This window comes from Macrotis lagotis, chromosome 1, assembly GCF_037893015.1.
Source record: "Macrotis lagotis isolate mMagLag1 chromosome 1, bilby.v1.9.chrom.fasta, whole genome shotgun sequence".
NCBI classification, from domain to species: Eukaryota; Metazoa; Chordata; class Mammalia; order Peramelemorphia; family Peramelidae; genus Macrotis; species Macrotis lagotis.
Window position 1 is genome coordinate 584,204,726 of NC_133658.1, and position 13,753 is coordinate 584,218,478.

A 13,753-nucleotide genomic window follows, 5' to 3' on the forward strand; every position below is an offset into this window, starting at 1 on the left:
GTCTCTCTCTCGGAGATCTCCCCGGGCTTTTGTTTGTGCGGAACACTGATTTATATTTGACCTGTTCCGTGCTCACGAGAGGACGGGATGGGGGTGAGGAGGATCTACAGAATAGATTCAAGTAAGGGAGGGGATAGACTTGAGGTTTCTGAAAAGGAGCCAGAATTCTATCTGAATAGTTTGTAAAATGTCAGACTGGCCCCTCTGAGGGCCTGCAGCCTCCACACTGGGAGCAGAGCTAGGGAGACAAATGAAAACAGAATGGCTAGCCTCCTTGCTGGCTCACAAGCCCCTAGTACCCTTTTCTCAAAGCTAGAGCCAGAATGTTTATCTCTTCTCCAATGTGTTTGCTACTAAGTTACTGAACACAGAGAAAAGAAAGGAAATATCTTGAGGTCAAGAAAATCTTAGGGAAAAATTGTTGCAATTTTAAAATCCAGACTTTGATTTATTTCTCTTAGGCATCCCCAGGTCCCACAAGGTTTCTCTACAGAAACATTAGTCTTTCCCCATCTTTCTGAGCAAAGAAAAAGCGAACTTCAGTTTATTACTAAAATACCCCAGCTTCTCAAAGTCTCTTTGCTTCTCTCTTTTTTTTCTCTCCCCCTTCTAAGTCTGCCTCCCTTTTTTTTCTGTCTTTTTTCTCTGTCTCGTTCTTTGGCTGGATATTTATCTAATCTCTAGCTCTCTCACACACATCAAACATAAAAGCAAATAGGCAGGATTAAGCAAGTTCATTTGTGAATTTGTAAACCTCAATGTTTGATTTCTTTGGGGGGAGGGGGAGTGACATGCTAAGCTAGTCTAGCAAACATATCCATCAGTTTTCTAGTCACAAGATAAATTTGTGAAATCTTAATTTTCTTCAGATTTATAAAGAACTGAAAACTCTAGTAGTTGTCCTCCATTCTCAGAGTAACCTTGGATTCTTAATAAGAGGTCTGTGACTGAATTTCAGCAGTATGTGAACTTGGATGGGAAAAAATCATGATTTTCACTAATCTTTAACTGAAATTTAATATTTCTTTCCATTATTTAAAAATATTACTCAAATAAGAGAACCATTGGTTTCACCAAATTACCAAAGGCATCTCTAAGAAGCCTAGCTCTAGAAAGATCATCTAAGGACAGACTTGAGTCTTGACAAGGCAATTGAGAAGTAATCTTACTTCTGAAGAACCTCAGTAGAAGATTTTATCACCACTACAAGAAGTGTAGTATGGAGTGTTTGGAAGGGAGACAGGAGTTCAAATTCTGACTGCCATTTACAGCTTAAGTCATTTTGGACAAATGACAACCTCTCTAAGACTGTTTTCTCATCTCTAAAATGATGGGATTGAACTAAGCTAAATATGATTTCCCCCTAACTGGTTCTCAGGATGTCTCAATGTCACAAAGTTGTTCCTTCAACTCTCTTGAGAAGAAAAATAAAAGACATAATTTTGAAGGACTGTTGTTATAGCTAAACAAGACCCCTCTGTTCCTCCAGCAAATCTTTTTCCTTAGTTTGTTTGTAGACTTGGGACTAGAACCACAGCTAAGCAAAGAATACTATTCTCCTCCATGTACCTGCACTGCATTTCTGCCTTTATCATGTCTATCTGTCAAGAGAAAGCCTCCCAGGATTTGTCTGGTGCCATATTGCAATCTTGAGTGGAAAAAATCTTCTTGTCTCCTACTTACAAAGTTAATAGATTTTGTTTATTACATAAATAACAACTCTTAGAGCTGCTAGAAGAATCATGGATGATATAAGGAGAGAAAGCTGAAAGAATTAGAAAGGGTACAACTCTGCCTCAGAACCATACTGGATTTAAGAGCCTACCAAGTAACTGACCCTTTCAGGGTCTCTAATAATTAATTCTCAGAGCAGGTGCTGATTTGCATTGGTAGAAGAAATTTCTTCACTGGACCCAAGTCCACCCATACTGGTGAGTCTTGAGCAGGACTTGCTGACTCCAACACTCTCAAGTGTCAGCTGGGTAGTGAAGTAGATAGAACACTGAGCCTGGAGTCAGGAAGACTCATCTGACCTCAGACACTAACTAGCTGTGTGACTCTGTACAATTTCTTCATCTTGTTTGCCTCAGTTGCCTTTTCTGCAAAATGAATTGGAGAAAGAAATGGCAAACCTCCAATGGGGTACAAAGATTAGAACACAATCAAAAATGATTGAACAACAACAAATATTTCCAAGTAGTGCCTGAACCAAATTAAAGTATAATTGGGAAATATTTCACAAAATAAATAAAATGCTATAAAACATAAATATGATAGTATGTGATTTTTAAAGTCAGTATACACTTTTAAGACCTCTTGGCAAGTTCAAGACAGTCTTCCCCTATAAAAAAGGGTAGTTGGATGAATAAATGAATAAATTTGGTAGGAATTATGTTGGTGGGGATTTTTTATGCAGTTTGGTGACTTCATTTCTATTGGTGACACCACTGCCTTAGACCAATGAAATCCTCAGTTCAGTTAAAAAAAATTAGTGATTTCATTTATCACTGTCTGGTAGAAGCTTATCTTGATACTATTAACTATCAGCACTCACTCTCAAACTATTTTATATTTAATTTTGTATATATTTGTATTTATTCACTTTATATTTATTCGGCATATCCAGGTTTATGTATTTATCTCCCTCTCCCTTAAAATGTGAGCTCCTTACACCCCAAAACCTAGAACCATATAGATAGAATAAGTGCTTTTCTAAATGCTTGTACCTCAGTTGGGTGATATTTAGTTATTTTCAATCAGATGAGGTAAGTAGCAAAAGTGTCATCACCCTTTTGTAGTTCATTTGTTTCAGTTGTGACTGACTGTTCATGATTCCATTTGGAGTTCTCTTGGCAAAGATACTACAGTGGTTTGCTATTTCCTTCTCCAACTCATTTTACAAATAAGGACCTGCAGCAAACAGAGTTAAGTGACTTGCCCAGGGTTGCATAGCTAGTACATGCCTGAGGTTGGATTTGAGCTCATGAAGAGGAGTCTTCGGATTCCAAGTGAAGTGTTCTATCTGCTGTACCATCTAGCTGATCTTTTTTTTCAGATAAGGAGATTGAGGATCAAAAATCTAGAGCTCAAAGAAATTCCAATCACCACCAAGAATACCGTCATTTTTAAAATGAGAAAATTGGAGGCCAGGGATGCTAATTGATTTATCAAAAGTCAGAGAGGTCTTGAAAATCGGAGGTAGAATTTGAACCCAGGTTCTCTGACTGAAACTTTTTCACCTCAACCACTCCAGGAAATCACCCAGTATCCCTTTATCTTCTTTTTTTTAGGTTTTTGCAAGGCAATGGGGTTAAGTGGCTTGCCCAAGGCCACACAGCTAGGTAATTATTAAGTGTCTGAGGCCAGATTTGAACTCAGATACTCCTGACTCCAGAACCAGTGCTCTATCCACTGGTCCACCTAGCTGCCCTCAGTATCCTTTATCTTGTTAAATGGAGGCTCAACCCAGCTTTGGAGCTTCAGTCCCTCTCTCTATGAGCCTTTTTGTATCTTCAAAGGCCTTAACTCTCCCACAACCTTCTTTTTTTCTAAACTCAATAAACCCAACTCTCAGAACCTAGTTCTCTGTTCTTTTCTACTTCTCCACCTATGCCTTAGGCTTCACTCTTCTGACTCCATCCAAGTTATTCATATCTTCATGGTCTGAACTAGAAATAAAACACTAATAAAAGGCCAACCAATGTTTAGAGACCTCCACCCATCATTGTCTTTAAACCCTTCTGTCATCTTTGGGGTATTAATCACTGTCCTTTTTTGCTCCCTTAAGTATTTACAAACTTAAACTTTCCTTCAAAAGCCAGTGCCTTGAAAATAAGCTAAGAATGGTCATTGCCTTTTTACCACATGTCTGATGTCCTCATTCACAGATCCACCTTCATGCTGAGCCCCTGAGCTGGCCCGTGGCCACCTGTACACACTTATACACACAGCAGCTGATAAAAGCATACTCCTGCCTGTGCTTATTGCATAAGAAATACATACACTTAATTTAAATATCTTTGTGCAATAAGATATTAACATTGGCTGCTGAGGGCTTTTTGAGGGGCTGGTACCAGCATTCCCCCCCCAATCTCTCTTTCATGTTTTCTCTCTCTCTCTCCCTCCATTGACTGCTCTAGGTCCATGAACCTCTGAGAGAGACCAGACAGCTGCCCTCTGACTTGTTAATCAATGAGGGTTGATTATTATTAAGGGAAACAACAACAAATTCTTCCATGACATTATTCGAATTTTCTTTTTTATCTCTATCAAAATAAGAACTGACCTAGAGCTTCAGTTCTAGTCTGTACCAGGGCTTTGCAAGTTGTCCGGGGTGCAAAGATGAAATCAAGCAGACTGTGTCCTCCAGAGGCTTCTCATCAGGCCACTGACTGCTGGAGAATGTGGCCCTTTCCACATCCTCTTGTATAGCCTATAGGCATAAAAAGTCTGATTTGAGGATAAGGAAACTAATCTTCCAAAGAAATGAAAGAGAAAATCAACCTGTGCCTCTTAACTTGGATGAGGATATCAATTCCCTCACTGCCTCTGGATAGACTATGTTCTCTCTCCTCTGAATTCCTGTAGTTCAGTTACTAGCAAAAACTAATCTGCTTCTCCACCCTTATAGCGGTTATGCACTGAACCTGTGATTTCATTGATATAGAAAACTCACCAATGGGGGAACTCCCTTCACCCATGTAGTTTTTGCATTGTCTCTGAAACTTATTTCAGAATTGTCTAAACTGAGAATATAGCAGGTTCACTTAACCAGAGATGAGGTCTTCCTGTCTCTTTATTTATTATAGCACAAATCTCTTTTTGTGTGTCTCTTTCTCCCTCCCCTCCCCCCTTGCCCTCCCCTCCTCTCCCCTTCCTCCTCATCTCCTGTCCCCCTACCTTCTCCTCTCCTCCTTCTCTCCATCCTCTCCTTCTCCCTTTCTCTCTCTCCCTCTCAGGTAACTGTTATTTGTATCTTGAATCCCCTTCTAGATCACAAGCTTCCTGAGGGAAGGTATGGTATTGTGCATCATCTCTGGATTCATAAAGGCCTAGAATAAGACTTCAGTAAATATTTGTTTAATGTTCAGAAGAAGTTAGAGGGCACAGTGAATAGAACTCTGGTGCTGGAGTCAGGAAGATCTGAGATCAAGTATAGTCTCAGACACTAGCTGTGTGACCCTGGGCAAGTCACTCAACCCTGTTTGCCTCAGCTTCTCATTTGTAAAAGAGCTGGAGAAAGAAATGGGAAACTAATATCTTTGCCAAGAAAAATCTCAAATGGGATAATGAAGAATTGGACATGACTGAAGAGATTGAACAACTACAAAGGAGAAATAATATTTAAGTTCTAACTGCTTGCAATTGTTCTCCCTTAATGGGGATGGAGTGTACCTTATTTCCCCTAGAATAATACTATTAAGGGAGATGGATATTTCTCTAGGATAATACTCCACTCTCTTTGAGGAGAGGAGAATAGCGGGCTTACTGTCCCAATCTATTGTTTTCTCTTCTAGTAGAAGAAGGATCCAAAGAACATCTATTCATAGGTATGGAAATACATAACCTACATGGACAACACATAACCTTCCACTGGTTAGCATCTGCTCCATAAATTATGTCTTTATATAGTTTCCTAGGCCATTGAGAGGTAAATTGATTTGCCCATGGTCACTCAATTTATTTTTCAGAGGCAGAACATTAATCCATCTCTTCCTAGATTTGAGGGGAAGAGAGGGGAAGAGAGGAAAGGAACTCTTGGAAAACTTGCTTAAGGCAGAAATGGAGAACAGTGAACTTAATGACCACAATATCATAATGGAAGACAACTTTGAAAGACTTCAGAATTCTGATTAAAACCAATCATGATGTCTGGACACTGATGATAAGGCATGCTTTCATTTCTTGGAAGAATCTCAATGGGCTGGAGGTATGGAATCAGACCTACATTTTCAGACATAACAATTGTGTTAGAGAAGAAACTGAATGAGAAATGGAAGAAGTTGGAAATAAAAGAAAGGAATCCTATAAAACTTTTTTTTAAAGGAAGAAAACAAAGTTCAAAAGAAAATAAAAATAGGGTAATTTTGTGACTACCTTATTAAATTTTATACACATTTTTAAAAAAGAACAAAAGTTCATGGCTTCTTTCTCTTTTGTTGCTCTTGTTCTGAAGTGTTTGTGCTTGCTGATGTTTGCTAAGTTCATAATAAAAAAGTAAATTCCTTTTAAACTGGGGGAGGGGGAAGGGGAAGGAAGAGCCCACTTAAGGCCTCTTCCTTCTGGATGGCATGTCATTACTATCCCCTTTGAACACAAAGGACAGCACATTCTGTCCTTAATTTTGGTGAAGGGAAAGGGATACATGATAATCTCTGGGATTCTTTACTACTCTAAGAATATATGTGGGGAGAAATATTTTTGAGAGTGATTAGAAAACTCCAGTTTTTTGTAGTAATATTTTGTATTAATAGGGTTTTTTATTCATTATTTGTGACAAGCTATGAAGTCTTCCTCATCCTTAAGATTGAGGGACTGAACTATGGAGGTATTCAATGGAAAAAACACTGTTTTTAGAGACAAGGGATGTAGGTTTTTGAGCCTGTGACCCAAACTTAAGTCCCTTTCAGTTCTTCCACTCTATAACAGTGCTGTGTATTTGATTGGTATTTTTTTTTGACTAGGCAATGAGGCTGAATGACTTGCCCAAGGCCACACAACTAGATAATTATTAAGTGTCTGAGACCAAATTTGAACTCAGATCCTCCTGATTCCAGGGTTGGTGCTCTATCCACTGTGCCACCTAGCTGCCCCACGAGTAATATTGTGCAATGATCATCTATAATTGACTTAACTCTTCTCAACAAAACCATCCAAGACAGTTCAGAAAGACATATAATAGAAAAGGTTACACACAACCAAGGGAAGAACCAATTGCAGATTGAATCATACTGTTCTCACTTTTTTTTGTTTCTTTCATAGTATTCCCTTTTGTCCTATTTCTTCTTGCACAACATGACTAATGTGGAAGCATGTTTTACATAATTTTTATATATAATCTATATAGGATTGTTTTCCATCTTGGTGAAGGAGGAGGTGAGGGAGGGAGGGAAAAAAGTTTGGAATTCAAAATCTTTCAAAAAATGAATGCTGGAATTGTCTTTACAATGTAATTGGAAAAAATAAAAAATATTGTTAAATGAAAAAATTTCAACTAAACTGTTTCTTGGGCAGAGTCACCATTAGATCTATATTCAAAGTTCTGTCTTGGTAGAACTTTACCAGAGTTTGCATTCCACTGAGTTCTCATTTGAGAACCCAGGGTAACCTCAAAGGCCCACCCATTAAAGCAGGACTTTATGAGTGGAGAATCATTTACTTCCTACTTTTATCCTTCTGCCCTTTGTTTTCCTCTTGCTCTTACAATCCTTTGCTTATTTCCCTCATTGTCTTTTCTCTTTAGAGGTTTCTCTGGAGCCTTCTCTCAATCCTAGTATCTCCTCACTTCCTTGATGTCAACTCTTATCTACTCCCATTAGTGGTAATTGAATATAGTTGAATATAGTTCTTTCCTTATTTCAACTTTTCATATTCAGTATTTCTTTCTCTGTGTCCTGTGGATCAGATTCAGTTTCCTTTTCCCTAGGTTAACCTCCATTAAAATTCATGGAGATGGATGTTTTGATTTTACCATCTTTACCTCTTCAGTTCAAATTTTTCCCCCATGAATGGATCAGTTGAGTGATCTTTCACTTTAACCAATGTTTTTTTAACTCACATTGTCTTTTCTCCTCTAACCTATTGGTGTAGTTGATAGGGTATTGACTCTGGGGTCAAAGAAATGGAAGTCATAATTCTGTCTTTTCTTGGATACTATTTATGTCACCAACAATCATTTACCCTCTTGAACCTCAGTTTCTTCACCTGTAAAATGAGACTGTTGAACTAGAAACCCCATGGGATCCCTTCTCCCTCAAAACTGGTGATTCTAGTGCAGTGATTACCAATCTTTCTTCAATGACACTTTAGCTCAACAAAGGAAGTAAGAGAGGGGAGTCATGATGCTATGACATTTAGAAAATCAAGAATGTAACCTGTAAGAGAAAAATTAGGGGGTGGAAGTGCTAGAAGCAAGGCATCTTATACAGGATAAAAAGTCAAAGAAGCTATCCCTAAGACTTACTTGGTCCAAAGGACTAAGGCTCTAGCTCTTGATGCAGTTTCTTGGTTGCCACTGCCCTGCAATCTTCTGGCCAGATGTGTTTCTGTATGAAGATGAAGAAAATTTGTGTCTGCCTAAACCACTGCTCTATTCTTATAGAATATCCTTTCCATGCAACTGTTCAGGAAACCTTTTGTAAATGTTAGATAATTAATTCCAATCTCAAGTTGTACCATTGGATCACCCTGAGGGCTTAGACTAAAAGATAATTTGGAAAGGATAATTGTCTTCCAATATTCAAAGAGTAGTCTTAAGATGGTAATATTACACTTACTCTGTATAACTTCAGAGGATAGAACTATGACCAAAGAGTGGAAGAAAAAAAATGTCATGTTTTTCCTTAATTTAATAGAGAATTTTATCCTTGAGAAGTAGGGAGTTCCATCCCTGGGGCTCTTCTGTAAGAAACTGAGTGACTACTTGTCAAAAATATAGGTGGGCAGGAAAAAATAACAGAAGGAACACTGAGTAGAACTTTTTTGTCATTGCTCAATCATTTCTGTTGTGTCTGTCTCTCAGTGACCCCTTTTGGGGTTTTCTTAGCAAAGATGCTGGAGTAGTTTGCCATTTTCTTCTCCAGCTCATTTTACAGACAGAGGGATTCGACTTGCCCAGGGTCATTCAGCTAATGACAGTCTGAAATCAGATTTGAACTCAGTAAGATGAATCTTCCTGATTCCAAGTACTCTATGTACTATGCCACCTTAGCTGCTCCAAATAAAACTTATTATATAAGTTTAAATGATGGCTCTGACATTTGGTAACTTTGTTATCCTAAGTAATAACTTAGGTCTTATTTTCCTCATCCTAACATAGCACAAAGGAATGGGGGCAAATTGTTCCTGAAGACCCTCCTAGCTCTACCATTCTAAAATTCTTTAAGTAGAATTTCCACAAGTAACAGAAAGAGGCAGTTACCATTGTGCCAGATGGCAGCACAATAAAGGACAAAGGGAAGTTCTTTCATTTCACAGAGAGCATGCTATATTATCCACACAGGCTAAAATCATGTCCCAATAACTAAGTTGGGATGGAAAGAGGGGGTTAACATTATTCAGAGAAGCCAACTGTCCTTAGCCTGGGCTAATGGAACTGATGAAATTGTGGATTCACTGGGGATGGGTAGTGGGACCTTTCACTTAATCAAGACTTTTCAAACCTTTGTTTCTTTGCCTATAAATAATACAAAATAGTCTAGTGGGCAGGACATTTCTCTAACTCCTACATAAAATGACAGATTCAGAGCAGAAAAGTAAGTTAGAGGTCATGGAATTCAATTTCTTTATTTTAAAGATGAGGAACCTGTAAGATTCCTGAAGAGAATGTATTTGACTAAGCTCACAGAGCTCCTTAGTCTCTGAGTCTGGATTCAAAACCAGTTCTTTAGGACTTGGAGATAAGAACACCACATACTTCCCAATACTTAGTGTTTATTTTTTATTTATTCTACATTTTCTTAAATACATGAATGTTGTCTTCTCCAATAAACTGTAAGCTCCATAAGGGCAGGGTCTGTTCCATTTTGTTCTTTGTTTTCCCCTTGTCTCCTACGGTACCTCAAACATTATAGATGCTTAATGCCTACTGATAGATGTATCTGAAGTGGACTATGGTAATCACCAGGTTCTTCCACAAAACATCAATGCTTTGAAAGTCTCAATATCTCTGAATAATCCATCTCCTAATTAGAATTCTGACCTCTGTTTCTGTGTCCAAGCTATGACTAGTGACCTTTTTTCACTTTGGCTAAAAATTATTGGAGCAAACAGTAGAAGTGAGAGAGTACAGAGGAAGAGGTCAGTCTGATTGTAGGTGCTATTATGACATGAGAGGGAAAGAAACCACAAATGACCCAAATACTACCTCTCTTATCTACATTTCTCTATATTCCTACTTCTTTTTTCTTGTCTCTCCTTTGACTCGTTTTTCTAGCCTTCCCCATATCTTTCCTCTTCCTCCTTTGCTTTCTCATCCCTCTCTTCCTCTCTCCATTTTTTCCCTAAAAATTCATTCTATTTCTCCCTCCCTTTTCCTCTTTCTCTCTTTTCCTTCCTTTCTCCCTCCTATAGATTTACCATCTCTATAATGATGATTCTCTACCTACACTGCTCCAATCTCTCTCCTGATCTCCAATCTCACTTCTTCAACTACCTTTCAAACATCTCAAATTGGATATCCAGTAGACATCTTAACTCAAAATGTCTAAAATGGAATTATCTTTTCCCCATACCTTTTCTCCTTTCCTAATTTCCCTATCACTGCAGAGAGCAACAGCATCCTTTTAGTCCCACAGGTTCATAAACAAGGAGTCTTCCTGGATTCCTCACTTTCTTACCTCTCATATCTAATTTGTTGCCAAAGCTTGTTGAGTTTGCCTTTGCTACATCTCTGAATATGCTCCTTCCTTCCTCCTTGCCTCACTTCCTTTTTCCCCCTCCCTTCCTTCCTTCTTTCCTCCTTTCCTCTGTTCTTTTCTCTTTCCTTTCTTCCCTTCCATTGGCCAAAAAATGCCTAACAATAACTTCTTCACTCCCTATAAAGTGATTATAAAATGTAAAGCATAACCTTTTGTCGCTCTTACTCCGATTGTTATCTTGATTTCATCAACTGGACTGGGATAGGGAATTAATGGATAGGGTATCCTCCATACTACACATAAATATAATGGAATATTACTGATTTTTAAAAAAAGAAATATGAAAAATTCAGAGAAGCTTGGGAAAACATACATACTGATGCAGGTACTGTTATAATGATCAAACTTTGTTTTGGAAAAATGTAGACAGGTAGGAGCATCCCTGTATTTAAAAAAAATAAATTACAAATCCCTTTATTTAAAATATTTTTTATTTAAAATGTATGTATATTTATACATATGTATATGTATATGTATATATATATGTATATATATCTTCCAGTATGTAGCATTCCTTCTTTTATTGATTTTAAGCACAGGGCCACTGGTCAGTACTGAGGATTACACATTAACCTGAGAATCTGTGCTGAGCAATTACATTTTTGATATCTATTCAGCTTTTCAAGCCCTGCCCTATGGACCCACACCCCTTTGATTACATCACTTCTTAAGTCCAATAAGAAAATATGCCTTTTCTTAAACAGAAAAATCTCTTCCTCTCTCTCTTTAATATGTGCAGATACTTATAGCCTATACAGAAGACCACAGCAGCTATGATTTCAGATTGATTAATAAGATTTCCTGTGCTTTAACCTATGTATATTTGAGTCATAGAAATATTAGACAACAACTCAGTTCCCTGTCATTCTGTAAACAAGTACTGAACACCTCTGGAGGTGTGGCCCTGTACCAGGTACTCTGTAGGAAATGGTTCAGTACTTTTTTCCCATTCACTGTTGTGGGAAAAATAAAGTTGAAACTCCTTTATCTGGCATTCAATGCTCTTCCATCAACCTTTGAATATTTACATATAGTGTCAACCCCTACTTACTTTATATTGTGGCCAAAATGGAATTGTTTTTATTGTATATGTTTTCCTTCCTCTCTTTGTTGGCTTTGTTACAATCTGGCTTCCAAGGTCATTATTCCACTAAAATGTTTCTCTCCAAAGTAACTAGTGCTCTCTTAATATCCAAAATCATGGCTTTTTCTCATTCTCTAGAACCACTGACATGATTCATCAATCTCTTCTCCTTGATCCTCTCTTCTCTCTAGGTTTTTGTGACACTTGGTTCACATTCTACTATCAGAATGAGCCTTTGTTGGATCTTCCTCCAGATAATCTCCTCTGACCATAGGTGTCCCTCAGCCTTCTATCCCAAATTTTTTCTTCTCCTTCTACTTTACCTAGTGTCATCAGCTCCCATGGACTGAATTACCATCTCTATACTGATGATTTTCAAATCTACCAATCCTGTCCCAATCTCTTTCCTGATCTATCTTGCATCTCCTATTGCCTTTCTGACATCTCAAGCTGAACATTTAGTAGACTCTTTAAACTCAGCATGTCCAAAATGGAACTTGTTATCTTTTCCCCTAAACCCTCTCTCCTTTTCTTATTTACCCATTACTGTAGAGGGCAACAGCATTCTTTCAGTCCCTCAGGTTCATAACCTAGGAGTCATACTAGATTCCTCACTATCTCTCACCCTCATAATTTGTTGCTGAAACTTGTCAATTTTACCTTTGCAACACCTCTTGAGTACTTCCCCTTCTCTCCTCTGACACGGCCACCACTTGAACACAGCTACACTCATCACCTTACGTCTGAACTATTACAATAACCTGATGATGGGTCTGCCTGCCTCAGTTCTCTCTCCATTTCAATCCATCATTCCATTCCATGTGATTTTCCTAAAGGACAGTCTAACCGTAACTACTCAAGTGGCTCTCTATCACCATTAAGATCAAATACAAAATCGTCTGACATTCAAAGTCTGCAGCCTCTTAACTATCTAGTCTTCTTACACCTTACTCCCCACCATGTACTCCAGTATAATGAAATCCAGTGACATTGATCTCCTGGATGTTCCACAAATCACTCCAATTTTTCTGTCTCCAATGTCTGAAATGCTCTCCCTCCTCATCTCCACCTCTGTCTTTCCTTGATGCCAATTCACCTCCCCCTGAAAGCATTTCCCAACCTCTCTTAATTCTCAATCTTTCTCTCTTTTAATGATTTTCTTTTTGTCTTGTGTGTGGCTTATTTTTACTTATTTGTGTGCTCATTGTCTCCCTCATTAGACTGTAAACATTTGAGGGGAAGGGTAGTTTTTTATCTCTTTTTTTTTGCATTTTCAGAATTTGGCATAGTGACTGATACAGAGTGGGTGCTAAAATGTTTTATTTTTTTAAATAAACAAATGTTTTATTGACTGTGTGTCTGGTATATCTTTCTCCTCCTCCTCCTCACTTCCCCAAATTCCCTCATCTGAAAACATTAAAATTCTACCCATCCTTCAAGACTGTACTCAAACAAATAAAGATACTTGACTTTGGAGTCAGACTTCAGTTCAAATCCAGCATTGTCCATTATTACTTGTGTGACTCACTCAACCTCCTCAGGCTTCAATTTTCTTACACACCTCTCTCTTCCTAATAGAGAAGTAATGAAGTTAAAATAAGAGACAGAGACAGAGAGAAACAGACATACAGAGACACAGAGAGAGAGAGAGAGACTGAGAGATGGAGTCAGAAGACTAGTGAGAGAGAAGAGAGGAGACAGAGAGAGAGAGAGAGAGAGAGAGAGAGAGAGAGAGAGAGATTGATTTGGGGTCTACAGCAATGTGGGAATTTGTTTTTATTAGATTATGTATGTTTATAACATTGTTTCTTTTTATTTTTTAGTTATTCAATGGGGGGAGAGAGGGGAGATTGTATGATGAACAGATAATAAATATGTGTAAAAATAAATCAATAAATGCATTTACAATACATTTTTTTAGATTTTTCAAGGCAATGGGGTTAAGTGGCTTGCCCAAGGCCACACAGCTAGGTAATTATTAAGTGTCTGATTCCAGATTTGAACTCAAGTACTCCTGACTCCAGGGCCGGTG